Genomic DNA, 18,236 nt, shown 5'->3' with positions numbered 1-18,236 from the left:
ATTGTTGTCAGCATTAAGTCGGAGTATGATTCAGTGGGCCATATAACACTTAATTATCAAGAAATTACTTACCTTTAACAGTTTTGGTTCAACATACTTACCTGTTGATCAATTTTTTTATTTTTTTTTAATTTAGTAACTTTCAGGAGGGTGTACTCATTTTTGCAACACAACATTTTATCACTTTGATAAGAAAATTGTATTTTCTTGAATAATTTTAACATTCTTCTTTGGTAACTGATCAAGCAGACTTGCTGGAATATTATATCTCTAAAAAACATATGTCTTCTAAGCAAAGAGTAATTGCTGAATTTGTTAAGTTTCAGAGGGGGTGTACTCATTTATGCTGTGCACTGTATGTGTGTGTGTGTGTGGTAGGCAGCTGTCTAGGTTTGGAACAGAGCCATTGAGTCTCCAGAGTCTCCAGTCAGACATTATGATTGCTGCATAAAACTATATGAAAGTAGACGTGTGTAGGTGGCTGGCAATATTTCTCAGCATGTTTCAGGGAGCTGTTCTCTCTGTTGGACATTTGTAATATGTAGTATGAGAGGTGTCTATGTGAAAGAGTAACTGTGTGTTTGTTGAACTGCTGACAGTGATGGTGAACGTGACAACCTCTGTTTTGCACTGCAGTGCTCAGATTTCACATAGCACGCTGTAAGCATCAGGCAGGTTGATTATTAGATATTTCCATCTGTCTTTCTTGTTTGTAATAAGTAGAGCATGGCGCTAGCAATGCTGTAATTTTGCGTTCGATACCAGGGAATGCTAAAATGTATACCTTGAATGCTGTGTAAGTCGCTTTGAATAAAAGTGTCTGCCAATTGCGTAAATGTACAATAAAAATGCACAAACAAAAACTCACCTGCTCTTGATGCTAACACCATTTGCTTCCATTGTAAGTGCTATGTTCTTTTCTTTATGTAATCCCAGATAGCACACGTACGTCTGCAAGATGTCTGTTAAAGATCGCTTCATCTGGAAAGCATCTGCTGTGTACAGACATCTGATAGACATCTTTAAGATATCAGTTTTACATACACTCTAAATCATAAACATCTTAAAGATATTTTCTAAACGTCTATTTGACATCTCATAGAAAACGTCCTATAGACATATTGCAGATGAGCAAATGCTCTAAAAATACATCTTGCAGATGTCATATAGACGTCTCCGTGATGTACGTGTGCTATCAGGGATGTTTTTAAAAAATGGGAGATGAAATGAATCATAGATTTTCTGTGGTATGTAACAAATGCTGTCAAATGAGCTCAACTTCAACATTTTTCACAGGATTCTTGTAGCTGATTCCAGTCTCTGGCGTTAGCATGTTGCTAGGCTATTGGCTAAAATACTGTGGAAAAGTTTTTTTTTTATTAGTATTCGGAAATATTTTCTAACTGTAATTGCAAATAGAAAAACACATTGAAATAAGAACTAGTGAGATTTTGTGTGTGTGTAGGTGAGCCGGGTGCCGGTGGAGAGCTGTGAGCAGTACAGCAGCTGTAGCGAGTGTCTGGCTTCTGGTGATCCCCACTGTGGCTGGTGTGTCCTGCACAGTGTGTGAGTATCAGCACTTTCTGACCCCACAGCTGCTCACAAACACATACAGACATGTTTACATGGCTATATGAATCGGGGACACACTGTATTGCTTATTGCTAAAGCTAATTGCTATGCTAACACTACAGTGTTATAAAACAAGTTTCCAGCGAATATTTGTCTGTCTAAAGATGCTTAGCTAGGAGACACAAAAACAGCCAAACAGATCATGTTTAATGTATTATTTAATATATTACTTAGTGGGATTTTGGACCAGTAAAGAAAAGAGAAATCAAAGAAAAGTCCAAAATCGTACGTAAAAAGTATGTACTGAAGTGTTCTTGATGAAGAACTTTTTAAGTAATTAATTATTAATTCATTAATTTATTACTTTTTGTTGTTATTAATATAATGCAGCAAGAATTTTGGTAAACAAATGTTGTTTTTGTTTTGGTGTTTTGTTTGAACACTACTGAAGTTCTGTTCATCACACCACACAGTGTTATTCCAAATCTAATCAACTTACTAATAAAGTATGCACTTGATCTCCCTGGTTGATTATTCTTAGAAATTGATTTTATCCCTCCTGCTGAGTAATATTTGTGTTTAGATGTTCACGTAAGGACCGCTGTGAGAGAGCTGATGAGCCCCAGCGCTTCGCCTCCAGGCTGGAGCAGTGCGTCCGACTCATGGTGCAGCCCAACAATATTTCAGTCACCATGTCTGAAGTTCAGGCAAGTGTTTGTGAACAAAATCTCTTTTATTGTGATCAGATTGTGATTTGGATCACTTAAAATATGTTGGGAGGTGGTTTGAGATGGATTTTGACCACATTTAATGAAGTTTTAAATGTAAATGCATTTGCATATACATAAGTGATATTAATAGATTTGTTGCAAATAATCATATACTGTATGACGGAGTCATTAAATGTTTTTTTTTTTGTTTAGTTTTTTGGCTTTTTATTTTTATTCTCACTACAGAAAGACAACAGTTCACCAAATTTAATAAATAATTTTTTTGAAATATTGATTTTCAGATTAAAAAAAAATAATCTGAAAATGATTGAAAAAAATTATCAATATAAATGATTTAGTGATATTGATAAATTATACATTTTTCAGTGCATGGATTTCACTTGAAATCTCAAAATTTCTCTCTGCTTTAAATCATTTTTGTCACCTCTTCTTCTCTTCTAATCCATATTAACAAGATTAGAAATGGAATAAGGCTGCATTTACACTGGCACACAAAATCTGATTTTTTGCTCACATCTGATGCAGATCGGAATTTTTTGCACACGTGTAAACACAAAAATCCACACGAGATCCGATTTTTTCGCATCTGATCTGAGTCACTTCCAAATGTGGTTTTAAATCAGATACATATCCCATATCTGGACATTCGACCTACGTCTAAACACACATATCCGATTCCCCGCAGAACTCCCAATGCGAGGGTGACACGTTTGCCCATAAAGATTGTGTTTTAATATCGGTGTGCTGTATGCGCTCAAATTTTATTGAGATGGATAATTTATATAGGTAAGAAATTGTACATTCAGGAGCTGGTTTTCAACCCCTGCCCCGTCCGTGAATTTTATAAATACAACAGCTAAAAGCAACAGCTAACTTAGCAGTTTTTGTAATTAAGCCAACAAGCTTCACTTGTTCGCAAGCTTCACACTCGCTTGCGCGTTTTCTCTCTCTCCTTCTTTCTCTCGTTAATTCATTCAAATTCATTTCAATAAATGTCATTTTGGCACTACTTTATTTCACTAAAGAATTCTACCTCAAACGAGCTTTAGATAAAATAGCCTAACATGAAAATTACCGTTATTTTCCATCATTTATCCAGTCAGATTTAGTGCTGCGAAACATCCATGACAGCCGTTGTCCATGCTGGCAAATAATTATGGCCACTTGATGTGTATTATATAAATAATTTTAATAGCACAGCCATTCAAAACCTGAGGGTCTACCATGTGCATAGTAAAGCGATAACTGCAGACAATCCTTTTGGGCAGGAATTAATTTAAATAGACGGGTCAAAAGATCGGATCTATGCATTAAGATTTGCAGTGTAAATGCAGCCAATACGAAATGCAAGAAGTAACATTTTGAATTGTCTTTTCAATGTTTCAAAGTCGATAAATTACAGAAATCTTTCAGTAATGTAACCTCATTTTTTTTGTTAAGTGTGATCAAATCTCTTTCCGTCTACACTGGAGACTCATTGGAAACGAGGTGTAGATGCCATGCGGCTAAAAATATCCAGATAGTATCTGGATATGAAAGTCCAGATGTCTTTTTGTTCAGTGTTTGTCATGCCAATAAAGCACACTGAAAAACCTGTTCCTGTCTCCTGGTCTGTGTTCGGTTCTACAGCTGGTTCTTCAGGCTCAGAACATCCCCAGTCTGGCTGCGGGCATCAACTGCTCATTTGAGAACTACACTGAGACGGAGGGACACATCATGGGGGGACGTATATATTGCCTGTCCCCCTCCGCACGGGAGATCGCTCCCATCACGCGCAACCAGGGTAAGGCGACACACGCACACTCCTTTAAAAGCCTCCTTCCGCTTGTTAGAAAGCGCTGAAGCTCACCGTGTGTCTGCTGGCAGGTGACAAGCGGGTGGTGAAGCTCTATCTGAAATCCAAGGAGACGGGGAAGAAGTTTGCCAGTGTGGATTTTGTCTTCTACAACTGCAGTGTCCATCAATCGTAAGTCTCACACAGGAAACAGAGAAGGCAGTTTCCTGTCTAACTCTCTCCCTGTTCCTCTCTATCGTTCTTTCGTCCGAACTAAGACAAGTGTCTTTTTACAGGACTGTGCTGTGTGTGTGTTTACTGCTTCCGAGTGAGAGAGGGATGTTATTTTTGTGTGGCGTTAGCAGTTTTTTGCTGAGATCAGGGATGAGATCAGACTTTTAATTTCCTTTCATTAACGACTCATGAGCATCCCTGACTTCAGCCGTCCAGCTTTACTGCTCATGAGTTATATTCAGTTCACTCGCTCTCTCGCTCACATTCCTTCGTTTAAATCCATCCTTACGGTGTTCCTAGCAATCTGTTTTCATTTTGGTTTTCTGCTTTTATGAACATTCAGAAAATGTAATGGCTATCATAAATCTCAAATAGTGTAAAAACAAAAAGTTTTAAAAATGATTAATTTCCCTAACTTAAATATATATAAGAAAGTGTAAACATCTTCATTAACTTAAAGTTTGACACATTTTTCAGATTTTCTTTCAGGTTTTTAATTTTCAAGTTTATTTATTTTTTTGAATAGTTTGTTGTCATCAAGTTAGAATTAATTACAATCTGAAACAAAGTTTCAAAGTCTAGAAAATAATTTTCTTGAAATAGTTTTCTAACAAAACATATATCATGAAATTTTCTTGGGATTGTTACATTTGACAACACGAACTAACCTTGCCATGTCATAAAAAGGTCATTTATATCATATTTTTAGGAGGCTTTCTGACCTTGACATACTGTAATGTTATGTACTGTTTTATGGTTTTCTTGACACGATTACATGTTGGTTGTGCCACATTAACTTTGATTTGGTATAGAGTTATTATAGTTAATTAAAACTAAAACCATAAAAAAAAAACGTTGGTTACTTGAAATAAAATAAACTTTATTAAAATAAAATATAAAAACTTAAACTTTTATTTCAGATAGTTGCCATGGCAAACTTTCTCATTTTCACTTATTTTAACTTTGTATTCTTTTATAACTAAAACTAAATAAACTGAAATAAAAATTAAAAACTATAGACATGTTTAAAAAAATAAAAAAATAAAATATGACAAAAACACAAACAACACAACTAAATTACTAACATAATGTTAATTAAAATAAAACATGAATAAAAACTATAATAGTATCTTAATGATATTAAAATAATATTGATTTGGCAAAGTTATTTAAATAAAAATAATATCCTGTTATAAATAAATCTTAACAAATTTGCTTAATTTATTATTCATTTTAAAAATATATTTTTATATAACTTTTTATTATACTTTTAAACAATAGATTTAAATAAATGCATTTATTTTAGCCTTTTAATGAGACTTTATTACTCCACCTTGGCAATTTTGCCCTACAAAAAATAACAAAATTAATTTTAATTCAGAAATTTAATTGAAAATGTTCATCATCTAAGAGGTGTATATGATTAACTTAATTTTTTATGTATTTTTGAAAAAATAAATGCACATGTCATGGAGCCTTTGCACAAACCATACTGATCCTGGCATCACCATTTCATTCTCTTGACCTTATTTCCAGTCTCTCTCTCTGTCCCATGGCTCCCACTCTCTCCTTTTCCTCTTCTTGTCCCGCCTCTCTCCGGATAGACAACAGGTTGTGCTCCAGGCAGGAGCGGCTCCAGATGTTTTGAGCTCCAGTGTCTCCTGTCCTCTCCCGCTCTCGTTCATTAAGTCAGACTGTGTGTTCTTCGCTACCTCAGTGTGCCTTACATTAGCATGGCACTGTCCCATTAGCAACGCAGCCACTTCATCTAAAGCTGGACGCGATGAAGTGCTCACCTGGTGCTCCTCATGTGTGTGAGTGTGACTAAGGCACACTGTTTGGCTCTAGTGATCACAGGGTCTTTATTCAGTGTGTGTGTGTGTGTGTGTGTGTGTGTGTGTGGAAGAGGGGCGCCTGCTTGGCACGGTAAATTACCCTGCTAGCTATTTACATGCAGTGTAACAATATTAGAGTTTAGCATGAGACAGGGGGAGGGGACGGCTTAATTGAGCATGTGAGGGGCCCGATGCATTTTTAACAAGAGGAGCACGGAGTGAATAAGCATGAAAAATTGGAAAAAAGACAGATAGATGGTGGCTTTTGTTGAAGTGATAAAGCACTCGCAAGGCTGAAAGGTTAGCAGTAGCTCGTGCATTTTAATATGAAAGAGTCCATGCGTGTGGCACACTGTTGAATAGACCATCCCTTCTGTGTGTGTGTGTGTTAAAGCCTCCGGTTTGGCACAATGTAATGGTGACATCTGATTTCCTGTCTTGTGAGTGTCGTCATTGTCATTGTTTGTCAAGTTTGCTTAGCATTTTGCTTGCATAATATATAATGTACCAATTAACATACACTTACAATTTTCTTTCTTTTATGGGTAAATAACAACAACAACAACAACAATAATAATAATAATAATAATAATAATAATTATTATTATTATTGATTGATTGGGTTGGCACTATAATTGTGACATTTGTTTTCCAGTTATTATTCCTTTTATTATTTAAATGCCTAAATTATGTTTAATAATAATAATGATAATAATAATAATAATTCATTTTCATATTTAATTTCACCATAACTTTTTACCATAAGATATATGGTATTTTTCCCATTTATTTAGTTATGCACCATAATTTTTTATATTTAAATGATACTACAAGAAAACTAATTAGCATTATATGTGAATTTCAGGGGAAACATTTAGAAAGAAAAGTATATTTTGTCACACAATAGTTTGATTCGTTTCACAGTACTGGCGGTAAGGAGGATGACATGGTGCTTTTGAGGTGTGTGTCAGCAGTGATGGGTTGAAATGTAGGTGCCTCTTCAGGAAGTAAGATCTGAATAATACAAGATCAAAGTGTGCCAATGTGACATTCATTAGTGGATGTTTCTCTCTCTCTTTTCTCCTCTTTCTTCCCCTCTCTTTCTTCCTCTACCCTGTTTTGCTCTGCTCTCTTCCCTTTTTCTCTCCCTTTCTATTCCTTTTTTGTTGTTGCATCCTTGTTTTTCTCCTTTTCATTCATTCCTCTCCCTTAGAATCTCTCTATTTCTCTTCGTCAGGTTCAGCTAGTCCTTTAATTCAGCAGCTCTTTTGTCTCATGTAGTCGGAGCGGAGTGAGGAGAAAGCTTTATCATGCACCAGCAGCGGACGTGAGCGTAAGCCTTTGAACATTTGGCACAGACAGGGGAAGAGGTGTAGAGCGCACTTCTCGCCTCTTTGTGACACTCTCGCTGACCACAGAAGCCTTTTCATGATATGAGGAAAGCACTGGGCGTCTGAGGAGGATTTGGGAGCAGTGAGCTACATGTAGCTCGCGGAGTGTGTCTTAAAATACTGAAGAAGCGGCGCTCTGTGTAGACCGTACTTCAACATTTGCGTTGTAGCTGGAAGGCCTTTTTATTTTAGCGAATTATTATTATTTTTTTTTTTTAATGAAGTATTTTGAATTTCATCACTCAAAAGTGTTCCAGGTCCCTGTGTATTTCATTTTGTATTAAAATATTTTTTGTTAAACTCAACATGGCATAAAAACATGCAATGTTTAATTAGTGCATTTTATTCTGAAGATGATGATAATGATAATGATGATAATAATAATAATAGCAACACCCTAGCATAATAATAATAATAATAATAATAATTATTACTACTACTGTGATGTTACATTAAACATGTTTTGCAGGTTACAAGTAGTTGCATTTTCCTCATTTTAATTTATGAATAATAATATGGTTTTTATATATTTATTACACACAGTATATATATGATCCTTAAGAGTTTTTAATTTTGACTTTAATGTCCAATGGCACACAAAGGGAGTGTTCTAGAAATCTGTTCCATTTGGTAACACTAGTGGTGCAGAAATGACTCACTTCACCTTTAATATACAGTTGTGAAATGGTTTAGAAGTACTGCACAAATCTGTTTCCACCACTTATGTCAAGCTCAATTCATTCTAGAGTTCATGATAAGAAACTGCACCCACGCAACTCTTCTGTTATGACTTTATGAGACATGACTCTGAGACTAGAGCACAGATCAGCGTCCTTGTCCGCCCCTGCCAAACAGCAACAAAATCTTCCTCTGTAACCATAGCAACGAAGCCAACCTACACCTTTGTCTCAGTGCGGTGTGTGGAAAGTTGACAGATCAGTGTTGTTTGTGACATTCTTCTTATTTTTCACCTTGAGGTGCCAACTCTGTCAAATGTGGGCTCAGTCATTAAATGTCTTGAACAAATCATCAGTGTTATTGATGTAAATGAGTCATTTGGCTCTCTGATCATTTTCTGTGTGTAAACCTGAATGAATGGGTTGTGTTTGTATGTTTAGGTTTCTTTTCTGATGTCTTTTGTCTTTGATCTGTCTCACTCTCTGTCCATCTCACACCACCTGCTCTCTGTCACCTCTGCTTGAGAGATGAAGTGTTGAGAAAAGGGAAAGATAAGACAAAAGACCTAGATTTGTTTGAAAAAACATCTTGGAAATAGGGTGTAATCATGGATGGTTGCTAGGGTGCAAAATTAATAAATAATGGTCTAAGTGTTTTTTTTGGTCTGTTGCTAGATCACTGCTAGATGGTTGCATAGGTGTTTTTAGTTTTTAATGTGTTACTGTGCAGTTGCTAGAGGGTTCTGGGTGGTTTGAGTGTTTTTGTGTTCGTGTGTTCTACTGTGTGGTTGCCAGGGTGTTCTTAGTGGGTGCTAGGGTGTTGCTAAGGTATTCTGAGTAGTTTTTAGTAAGTTGTTATACAGATGATGGTTATGGGTGAATGCTAGGGCGTTACTAAGGTATTCTGAGTAGTTTTTAGTAAGTTGTTATACAGATGATGGTTATGGGTGAATGCTAGGGCGTTACTAAGGTATTCTGAGTAGTTTTTAGTAAGTTGTTATACAGATGATGGGTATGGGTGAATGCTAGGGCGTTACTAAGGTATTCTGAATGTTTCAGTACATTATGTGGTTACTAGGGTATTCTGAGTGTGCGCTAGGGTATTCTGGGAGTTTAAGCATGTTATGTGGTTGCAAGGGTGTTCTGAGTGGGTGCTATTAGTGTTAATTTCGTTAACGAAGACTATGACGAAAAATGTTCGTCGACAACCTTTTTTCCCATGACTAAGACAAGACGAAGACGAGACGATAATAAGGTCAATAAACGATAACTAAGACTATACCAACATGCAATTTCGTTGACGCAATAAGACGAGACTAAAATGTATTCAAAACGATAAAAACTTTACCAAAAACCTCTTTTTATTTTCGTCAAAAAAAAGGAGACAAAATGTTATTGCGCACAGATCTACACGCCTCTGCTAGGTGAGCTTTCATGAGTGCGGTTGCCAGATATCAAGAGCTAAAATCCCGAATCAGAGCTTTACTGTTACAAGGATACATTTTCTGCCCGGTGTTTTGCTTATTTTAAGCAATCTGGCAACCATGCACATTGCGGAAGCGCCGCCGCCGATGAAATGAAAACACCAACAAACAAGCTGGAGTTTAGCGATCTAAATGAAAGCGTCATTCAGCCGGTCAGTGTTCTGTCATGAGACCTCGACTATATTGTTTGCGATTGTGATCGCTGAATAAATACACTTACTCAATCGCTGTTGTTTTAATAGACAGGGCTCGCAAAATCGCTAGCCCGACATCCCTGTGCTATTGTGTTTTCCAGTCGGGCTAACGTTACCAAAATGTATCACCACTTTGCCCAACGGGCTATACAGATCTCCCGCGGGTCCTTAAAAACTCATAAAGCGAGTTGTATCAAACCTAAGGCCATAAAAAGTTTTAAATACGTTACATGGTATAAGAAATATAATTATAATTTCAAGAGGTCTTACAGTTGGCGACGGAAAGACAAGAGTCGCGATATGGCTGGATTAGGGGCCGTTCACATGTCGCGCCTAAAAACGCGTGGAAAACGCTAGGCGCGCCGCTTTCTGTTTTTTTTCCGAAGCGTTCGGGCACTTAAGCTCCAGAGGCGTCTGCCGTTGCTAAGCAACCATGACCTCCGCTCTCCATGAACTAAATTTATTTAAGAATGGCTATCCCTGTACAGCTATGATCAGCTGTTCCTTCATCTTGGCTGAGCTTTCAATGCTGTTATGGGAAAGGATGAAGCGGATTGGTTGTTTCTTGTCACATGACCCGCGGTGCGCTTGCGGCATTCTGAAAAGTTGAAATGTTTTTATCTCGATGCGGCGTGGAAGCGCCTGGAAAAATCGCGACCGCGTCGCTTCCATTATGAGCGCACCTGCCGCGCGTCTTCATTTGAAATAACGAACTTGAGCGCACAAAAAACGCGATATGTAAATGGCCCCTAAAACTTCAAAAGGCAACGATGTCATTGAATAAATATGAGCGCTGCACGTTTCAAGTCAAAACGCGGCGTGGATGACTTTATTTTAATGTATCTGAAGTGAACCGACTGTCCTCAGAAACATGTCGTTGGCATTTTAATTTAATTTTACCTATAATTCCTGATAAAGCAGCGTTTATTAGCGCGGAGCAGCTTTGTGTACAGCCGTTCCCGGGGAAACCACAATATTTTAGGGCTCCGAAAGCGCCACCTCGTGGCAGAGAATGAATTTGCATTTCCAATAAGACTTTCTTGCCGTTTATGGTCTGATCAATGCAAATATCAACTCATGTTTTTATGCAGCAAACACATAGAATTGTAAATGAGAAAGAAGTTAATGTGCCTTCTAAAAATCTAAACAATGAAGACAGTAATATTTATAGATGTCATTGAATAAATATGAGCGCTGCACGTGACAATGCGGCACGAATGTCTTTTTTTGAATGTATCTGAAGGCAGTCGACTGTGAAGAAACGTGTCGTTGGCATTTTAATTTCTTTTGACCTATAATTCCTGATAAAGCAGCGTTTATGAGCGCGGAGCTGCTTTGTGTACAGCCATTACCGGGGAAACCACAATATTTCAGCACTCCTAAAGCACGACCTCGTGGCAGAGAATGAATTTGCATTTCCAATCAGCCTTTCTTGCTGTTTATGGTCAGATCAATGCAAATATCAACTCGTGTTTTTACGCAGCAAACACATAGAGTTGTAAATGAGAAAGAAGTTAATGTGCCTTCTAAAAATCAAAACAATTAAGATTTTAACAAATAAGTTTTAAATTGACATAATTTATATGCTTGATTTATCCCTTTTCATAAAAGTGGTCTAAAGGTTGAAATGCTGTTGTATAAGATCTTTGTTTTTGTGAAAACCTGTATATGTTTTATGGCTCAGTACTGTATGTTACCACAGACATTGTCCAACTCCACTCATGCTGTGTGTTCATTTTACTTGTGCAGCTCTTAAAATGGGTCATAAATGTAGACCGATAGATTGCATAAGTCTTTGGTATTAATTACACTAGATGAAGTAAAATACACCATGTATAGCCTATGTCCACATTCTATTGATTTGTGCTTACTGGTGAAAGTGCAACACCTGAAATGCAACAAACATTACGATTATAATTTTGAGAACATTTTTTTTTTTATCAGTTTAACCATTATACAGAATGACGAAAATGTGACTAAGATTTCATTGACTAAAACCTGAGTAAAATGCTCATACATTTAATTGGATAAACAAAAACAGGACAAGGTTGTCTAAATATGATAACTAAAATGTACATTTGAGTAAGACTACGACTAAATTAAAAATGGCTGCCAAAAGTAATACTGCTGTACGGTTAATTAATAATAATCTTTGCTAAAATGTCAAGTTTTCATTGACTAAAACTAGACTAAAATACTTCAGGTGTTCTTTGACTAAAATGTTGAGACTTTTAGTCGACTAAAACTTGACTAAAACTAAATAGGATAAGGTTGACTAAATATGATAAAAACTAAGAAAGACATTTTACCACAGGACTAAGACTAAGTTGAAAATAGCTGACGAAATTAACACTAGGTGCTAGTGTGTTACTCAAGGGTTCTGAGTGTTTTAGCTCATTGTTATGTGGATGCTAGGGTGTTCTGGGTGGATGCCAGGGTGTTGCTGAGCTGTTCAGAGTGTTTTAGCTCATTGTTATGGGGTTGCTAGTGTGTTCTGGGTGGATGCCAGGGTGTTGCTAAGCTGTTCAGAGTGTTTTAGCTCATTGTTATGTGGTTGCTAGGGCGTTTCTTCTTGGATACCAGGGTGTTAGTAAAGGTGTTCTCTCTGCTTTTAGTACAGTATGTGGTTGTTAGGGAGTTCTGAGTGGGTGTTACTAAGGTGTTCCGGGTGTTTCAGTAGATTATGTGGTTGCTAGGGTGTTACTAAGGTGTTCTGAATGTTTCAGTACATTATGTGGTTGCTAGGGTGTTCTGAGTGGGCGCTAGGGTGTTAGGTGTTCTGGGTTTTTGGATACATTATGGTTGCTAGGGAGTTCTAAGGTGGTGCTAGGGTGTTGCTAAGATATTCTGAGTGTTTTAGCTCATTTTTATGTGGTTGTTAGGGTGTTCTGGGTGGATGCTAGGGTGTTGCTAAGGTGTTCTTAGTGTTTTTTGCACATTGCGATGAGGTTGCTAGGGTGTTCTGGGTGGTTGCTAGGGCTTTGTGGTTGTTAGTGAACTGCTATACGAATGCTACCTGTGTTCAGAGTTGTTGCTAAGGTGTTGCTAAGGCGTTCTGAGTGTTTTAGTAGGCTACAATATGCAATTGCTAGTGTGTTCTGGGGGGTTGTTAAGGCTTTGTGGCTACTGAGTTGCTGTACAAATGCTAGGGTGTTGCTAAGGTGTTTTTTAGCACATTGTTATGCGATTGCTAAGGTGTTCTGACTGAGTAGTTTTTAGTGTGTTGCTATACAGTAGTTGGGGTATTCTAGGGGGTTGTTAGGGCATTCTGGTGTGTGCTGTGGCTTTGGTGGTTCTAATGAGTTCTGAGTATGTTTTAATGTATTGCTATGCGGTTGCTATGTGGTTACTAAAGTACTCTGAGAACAAGCTAATAATATAATAGTGCAAAGCACCAAAGTCCAAATGCTAATAGAGGAACATGTGAGTATATGTCATGTGGAAATGCCATGGTTTGATATAGAATGCATCCATATGTGACTTAGCCATTAATAACTGAATAATACTCTTTTTCTCTGGCTGTCTCTTCTTGATAGGTGTCTTTCCTGTGTGAATGGCTCCTTTCCATGCCACTGGTGCAAATACCGACACATGTGCACCCACAATGCCAATGACTGCTCCTTCCAGGAGGGCCGCGTCAACATGTCTGAGGTCAGTCTTTCTAATACAATACATACAATTACACGCAAATCACTTTCTGCTCACAACTCTCTTTTCATTTAATCGGAAATTGCTTTTCATGTTTGCGACCCATCACCAACAAATCCAGGGGTGCATATGCACACATCGGCGGTCATGTCCCATTGTTTTTTTTTTGCGCTGGCTTTGTGTGAGCAGCTGTTCTAAGGAGAGCGGCGCTGGATTAATGCACTTATAAATGGCACTGACTGAATGACTATGCAAATTGTATCGTGTTGTACATTTACAAATGCTACATTTGCATAAAAACCAATATCAATCACATCTCCCCCTTCTTTTCGTATGAGCGCTGGAAGTGCGAGAGGCGGCATTACGTGTGTACAGTGGGTTATGATTACTGACGCACACACACATCAATCCTCCACATGCCCGTTCTCGACTGCCGAAGTCGTCTCAGGGGAGCATTTGTACCTCAAACCGTTTCGAGTCGACCAGGGGGCTGTTCACGCGCTCTGCAGCTGTTAAACAGCGCTTTCTCCATTGAGAGGGGCATTTGGGTGTAATGTACATAAATGTTTACCATTTTGCACACAGCCTTATTGCTGTTCACTCCCAAACACCTTCCTGCTGTGCTGCAGTATCTAATTCCTCAATATTAGTTGATCTAGGCTCAAAACGTTTGCATCTTGCACCTGAGTGGCAGATGCCACTGCCATACACCATCATTTTTGTTCATGTATGTCTTATTATCTACACTTGATTTATAATAGTAATAATAATAATATTATGTTGTTATTGTTGTTTTAAAAAATAACAGTAATAATTAAAATAATAATAATATTTATTATTAGTAGTAGTATTTTATTCTCATGGTTTTTATTATTATTATGTTTCAAGTGAAATAAGTTAATAATGATAATAATAATTATTATTATTATTATGTAGTTCTCATTATTTTTTATCATATTTGTTTTAACTCAAATACATTTAAATTCTTAAAATGTGCCATAGACCTGGCTTTATATTGAGTTTATTCATAGAAGCTTTTGAGGATGCCTTGAAGGAGTAAGACATTTTTACGTTATTTTCTTTTTCTGTTTTTATGATTCATTGTTCAAATTAATATTTATATTGATGTTTGCGTGGATTGTGAATAGTTGTTTAGTGCAATGTGCAGCGAAATGTCTTTAACACTTTATCCTTGAGTATATTCATAATATATAAGGGCCTTGATAGCTTTATTGATTTTGTAGAATGGTTACTGCATAATGCGAATATCAAGGACACAATTTTTCATAAAAATGTTATTTTATTAAGCAAATGTATTTTTTTAAGTCGCTCTGGTTAAAAGCATCTGCTACATGAATAAATACATGAATGTAAATGTAAATTCATTAAGTGTAATCCTTCAGCTGGAAAATAGTCTATCTTTGACAGTGAGTATTACGCCTAGATTATTATGTTATAGATGATTCATTTGGACAGTAGCTAGATGGCATTACGTCATAACCTGACATGAGGACATGAAGAAGTTGCCATGACGTGTGTAGACACTAGTAAACACTGGAAAAGAAGCTCTTGACATAGAGGTTGGTGGTGTGTGTGGTGTTTATTGGGTGGAGGATGAGGGTGAGACATTGGCAGGGTTTTGCGGGTGAAGGTGTGGAATTGAGGCAGGTAGTGAAGGATAGGTGTGTTTCAGATCTGGTATCTTCAGGTAGCGGCAGTTAATAACCAGTGGTTGAAGTGAGATTTTGGAGATTGCTTTTCATTATTATTGGCAGTGGGGTCTCAAAAGCGAGTGAAGGTGCCTGCCTAGACAACATTTCTTGGAATCATAAGAGCATTCTGGTGATGAGTACGAACCTAAACATTAACACCAGTGCTACATGTTGTCAGTCTACTTTTAGACTGGTTAATAATAGTAATAATAATAATACTTAAACAAATAAATAATTCTTTGAAAAATAAAAGAATAATAATAAATAAAAATAATAAAAATCCTTAAATCGTTAAAACGTATAATAATAATAACAATAATAATAATAATAAAATTTTATTATAATCCTTTAAATAAATAATTCTTAAAGTGATAATTATTTTTGTGGTCGTATTTGTGAGGAACTGTACAGTATGTGCAGATAAATCTTAATTGATATTCATTTATTTATATATAACAATATTCATGTTAGAAAAGTGATTCAAAAGCCTATGACTTTAAAAACCTATAAATAACTAAAATGTATTAATAATAACAACAATAATAATAAATAATAAAAATAAATACTACTTTAAAATGTAATAATATTATTATTTTATTATAATCCTTTAAATAAATAATTCTTAAAGTAATAATTATTCTTGTGGCCGTATTTGTGTGGAACTGTATGGGCAGATAAATCTTAATTTAAAATTATATGTAACAATATTTAATCTAGAAAAGTGAACAAAGAAAGAAACAAATGCATTATTATTATTATTAATAGTAATAAATTATGTTTATTTTACTTTCTTTAAATGAGTTACAGGCAGGCTTTTTAATCACTTTTCTAGTGTGAATACTGGGTTATATAATTTAAAATGTATATTTGTCTGTAAATACAGTTTCCGCAAATACAGTTCCCTCAGTCCCTTTCAGAATCACTTTATCTCTGCCATTATTAAAGCTCAGTCTCCAAACAACCTTACCTTAAAAAGTAGCCAAACATCCTCTCAGAGACATGAAAGATAAACCATGCAGTCACAGAGCGTAATGAGTCACATTTGCAAATCAAATGTATATAAATCAACATTTGCCTGACAGCGGATAAACATAGGAACACATTAAATCTGACCAGGCGGAAAATTGCTTCAGTAAGCCACACTTGAGGAATCCACAAGGAGAAATAAACAAACATACATAAAAACAGCTAACACATTTGTTCCAGCATTTGTTATTTGTGAACCCAGCTGTCGGCCAGTAGCTTATTTAGTCACACCTGGACAGCGGTTTTGCCCTTTGCTAGTGCCAAAAGTGCCCGACCATTTCACAGATCCACACCAAAGGTCGTGCAGAGCCAGAATATTGAAATGTGTCCTGCGTTGAGCATCGCTTTTCGATTAATAGTGAAGTCGGTGTACATCTCGCTGTTTTCTGTTTCCAGCCTACACAGCATGTGCTGTCATGCAGACACGCTCAAAATGTGCCAACACTGACTGCCCGTAAATGGACCAGAGAGACTGAATGAAAGCCGCTGACCCACCATGGGAACCCAACATTGCCGTAGTCACTTTCATCCAACCCAATTGAGATATAGCTGCCCAGTGCATAAGCGTAATGAATGGAGTTTGTTTTAAGGATGATGAAACTGGTGTTACGGCTGCGTTCTCCCGCTCATCTGAGACTCATTAGTGTGCGTCTCCGATGAGACAAATGGGGGTTTTGATAAATAAGTCACAGGGTAGTATATCGCAAATGAACTGCTCGATGCACCCGTGGGATCCGTGTGATTCAGTAATGCTCTGCCTTGCGTTTGCTCTTATAAACAAAGACATGTCACCCATGATAATAGCAGAAAAAGCAAAGGATTGTGGGGGTGTTTGTCCTCACCCTGGTGCATATGTGGTTGTAGTGTAAATAGGACAGTATATAGCTCTCATAATTCATACAGAGCTGGTAGCATTAAAAGCTTTCTGCTCAAAGCTATTGTACCTACATTGTTGTTTGGTAATAAAACGACATGCACTGCTTCCTGCAAATATTTTATCCATAGCCTTTCAAAAGCTTTTCGGGGTGGTACGAGTACATAAGATGTAATATAGTTGTCAGCTGGAAGATAATTCAAAGAAAGCCTACACAGACACCAAAAACAAGTCGTTCTTTTGTCTTCTTGAAAGAAGGGTATGTTCTCCGGCTTTCACAGCTTCAATTATAAGCAGTATAACTAATATGCTGCCGCCGAATATGGAAGCTGCACAGTTGAGTTGATCAGAGACTTTTTTTTTTTTTTTTATCAGGACATCCATCGTGTTTATACTTTCTTCCTTTTTGCTTTGAGAGACTTAAATAAAAATGAGAATACATTTATATTTCACTTTTAGTTTGTCACCGGAGCCCGTAATTTCATTTTTAGATCCATCATAATGCCTGTATTTGGTTCATAAAGCTTTAAAAGGATTTCAAACTGTTAAAATAATAGAAATTGAGACTTATGAGTGTGCACTGAAAAGTAATTGATTTGTTAATGTTTGTAAAAGTAACTGGTTGAATAACATCTTTACCCAGCTGTCTTGTCGAATCACAGTTTACCCCATCTCTATATTTGTAATATAAATATATAGTTTCAAAGTTTCCTGTCATATAAAGCTTATTTAAAACAAAGCACATATCTATCTATCTATCTATCTATCTATCTATCTATCTATCTATCTGTCTATCTATCTGTCTGTCTGTCTGTCTGTCTGTCTGTCTGTCTGTCTGTCTGTCTGTCTGTCTGTCTGTCTGTCTGTCTGTCTGTCTGTCTGTCTGTCTGTCTGTCTGTCTGTCTGTCTGTCTGTCTGTCTGTCTGTCTGTCTGTCTGTCTGTCTGTCTGTCTGTCTGTCTGTCTGTCTGTCTGTCTGTCTGTCTGTCTGTCTGTCTGTCTGTCTGTCTGTCTGTCTGTCTGTCTGTCTGTCTGCACACACGCACACACACACACACACACACACACACACACACACACACACA

At 36.9% G+C, this 18,236-nt stretch overlaps 1 long non-coding RNA gene and 1 pseudogene across 1 annotated transcript in view; both read left to right on the top strand.

Annotated features, from left to right (window-relative positions):
* The window catches only part of LOC107697959 (uncharacterized), a 7,808-nt gene extending 6,861 nt beyond the window's left edge, over nucleotides 1–947 (top strand). Inside the window, exons 2-3 of the long non-coding RNA XR_001635289.1 lie at nucleotides 19–23; nucleotides 937–947. This is a non-coding gene — a long non-coding RNA (uncharacterized LOC107697959). The remainder of the gene's footprint in view (nucleotides 1–18; nucleotides 24–936) is intronic.
* Nucleotides 1–18,236, top strand: part of LOC107697957 (plexin-A1-like) — a 255,116-nt pseudogene that overhangs the window by 143,783 nt on the left and 93,097 nt on the right.

The sequence above is a fragment of the Sinocyclocheilus anshuiensis genome, unplaced genomic scaffold, assembly GCF_001515605.1.
Source record: "Sinocyclocheilus anshuiensis isolate Anshui unplaced genomic scaffold, SAMN03320099.WGS_v1.1 scaffold78, whole genome shotgun sequence".
NCBI classification, from domain to species: domain Eukaryota; kingdom Metazoa; phylum Chordata; class Actinopteri; order Cypriniformes; family Cyprinidae; genus Sinocyclocheilus; species Sinocyclocheilus anshuiensis.
This window is presented reverse-complemented; position numbering and strand designations above follow the sequence as displayed.